Below are 2,971 nucleotides of genomic sequence, written 5' to 3' on the forward strand. Positions count from 1 at the left end.
TGATATCCACCAAACCTATAAATTAGCTAAAAGATAAATGGCTGGAGAGGCTATTTACAATCAGAAACATGTGATATGAAATATATGCACCAACGCAGTTATTAATGTACCTGTAGTTTATGATACAAACTATGTACTAATAGAATGCGAACAGAATGGAGACAGATGATTACAGTGAGTAAGCAAACATTCCATCAGTAGAATATAGGAGTTGATGAAAAAGTAAGTAAGCAGAAAGAAAGATAAAACTAAGCTTTACATATAACATATGCTTGCTAGTCAAACTTTGTAACTGTAGTAAAGAAGGTTTGTAAATTAAACAGATTAACATTTACCTGCGTTTGAAATTGCGATGCTTGTGCTTTTAGACTCCACATTGGTGGATGCAGTAGAAGTGGGTTCTGTATGTGTTTCTTGTTACAAGAAAATAAAAAGAAATTATTAATGTTTTTAAAATGATAAAAATCGATATATTAAGGATAAATATACTGTTAAAATGTACAACGGGTAATGGACGGTTCATCTAAATACTTTGTCGTATCACAAAATAAAATATGCAAGAAATAAAGATACAAAAATTTATGACAGAATGTTAAATGAAAGAAATGAAGAATAGGCCAATGGATAGGAGATTAGCTGATTGAAGAAACACAAATTTGGACAAAATAAAAAATTCGAAGAACGGTGGTAAAAAAAGAAAAATCCACCTTGAATTGAGAGTCACCATAAGAAGGAGTGAGAAGGAAGACTTTTATACTAAAGTGGGTAGCTTTAATTGAAGTTTTTCTGACTCTACCTTCTTGTGTCACAGTTGATGTAGAAATAATTTCTGTTGTTGTTTCTACTGCGAAAAGAACAGATTCAAAACATAAATTTCATCAGTCAGTCTAATCTGTTCAGAAAATCTTGACACACGCAATGAATACAGCATTGTTTTCAAAATGTAATTTTATTTTTACATTCGTTGATAAGTCACTCCAAAAACAAATTAGAATACCTATCTGGTGTATTACAATTTGCCATAGGATATAATGGACATACACTAAGGTGGACTGGAGATCCCCTATGTTTTTTTAACAGAGATTTGTATCACACACAACTTTAAATTAGATATATAGAGTATTATAAGAGATTAGTGGACTGTATCTTCGATCCGAAAATTGACAAATATTTTTTCTTCCATATTACAAGTATATTATAGCTGTGGCTATTGTAATGTTGCTGATGGGACATCTGCAACACTTGTGCTACAGTCCACGCTTGCCTAACACAAAAAAAGGCCCATAGTTGGCATATTTTATTAATAAACACATGTTGGTAAAATGAAAGTAGATGCACAAATAGATAAATTGACAGAAAAAGAGCAAATAATAAACTGAAATTAAGAAAATAATTCCTCAAGAAATATGATAAAGCAACAGATTTTGCAAGTCACGCTTTGTGAGTGTTTGAAATGTTTATGGTTAGCTAAACACATTACCTGTAGTTGTACTTGGCAAGTTTGTACTTTCTGGTGCCACCATGATGGTTGATGTAGAAGAAGGTTCTGTTGTTGGTTCTTGTTATGGCAGTAAAATAAAGGACAGTGTGGTAAATTAAACAAACTAATATCTCATCAATGATATCAACCATACCTATAAATTAGCTTAAAGATGAATGGCTAAAGAGGCTATTTACAATCAGAAAACTGTGATATGAAATATATGCACCAACTCAGTTATAAATGCACCTGTAGTTTGTGATGCAAACTATGTACTAATACAATGACATACAGAATGGAGACAGAGATGATTACAGCGAGTAAGCAAACATTCCATCAATAGAATGTGGGAATTGATGAAAAAGTAAGTAAGCAGAAAGAAAGATAAAACAAAGTTTTACATATAACATATGCTTGCTTGTCAAACTTTGTAACTGTAAGAAAGAAGGTTTGTAAATTAAACAGATTAAGATTTACCTGCGGTTGAAATGCCGATGCTTGTGCTTTCAGACTCCATATTGGTAGATGCAGTAGAAGTGGGGTCTGTATGTGTTTCTTGTTACAAGAAAACAAAAAGAAATGATTAATGTTTTTAAAATGATAAAAAACTTATATACTGAAGATAAATTTACTGTTAAAATGTACAACGGGTAATGGATGGTTCATCTAAATACTTTGTCATCACAAAATAAAATATACAAGAAATATAGATAGAAACATTTATGACAGAATGTTAAATGAAAGAAATGAAGAATCAGTCAATGGATAGGAGATTAGCTGATTGAAGAAAACACAAATTTTGAGAAAATTACAATTCGAAGAAAAGTGGTAAAAAATTAAAATCCACCTTGAATTGAGAGTCACCATTAGAAACAGCGAGAAGGAAGAATTTTATACTAAAACTGGGTAGCTTTAATTGAAGTTTTTCTGACTCTACCTTGTTGTATCACAGTTGATGTAGAAATAATTTCTGTTGTTGTTTCTACTGCGAAAAGAACAGATTCAAAACATAAATTTCATCAGTCAGTCTAATCTGTTCAGAAAATCTTGAAACACGCAATGAATACAGCATTGTTTTCAAAATGTAGTTTTATTTTTACATTGGTTGACAAGTCACTCCAAAAACAAATTAGAATACCTATCTGGTGTATTACAATTTGCCATAGGATATAATGGACATACGCTAAGGTGGACTGGAGATCCCCTATGTTTTTTAAACAGAGATTTGTATCACATACAACTTTAAATTAGGTATATAGTGTATTATGAGAGATTAGTGGACTTTGTCTTCTATCCGAAAATTGACAAATATTTTCTCTGCCATATTACAAGTACGTTATAGCTGTGGCTATTGTAATGTTGCTGATGGGACATCTGCAAAGCTTGTGCTACAGGCCATGCTTGCCAAACACAAAATAAGGCCCATAGTTGTCATATTTTAATAATAAACACACATTGGAAAAACGACAGGAGATGCGCAAATATATAAAT

Source organism: Triturus cristatus, chromosome 11 (assembly GCF_964204655.1).
Source record: "Triturus cristatus chromosome 11, aTriCri1.1, whole genome shotgun sequence".
In the NCBI taxonomy this organism is placed as follows: Eukaryota; Metazoa; Chordata; class Amphibia; order Caudata; family Salamandridae; genus Triturus; species Triturus cristatus.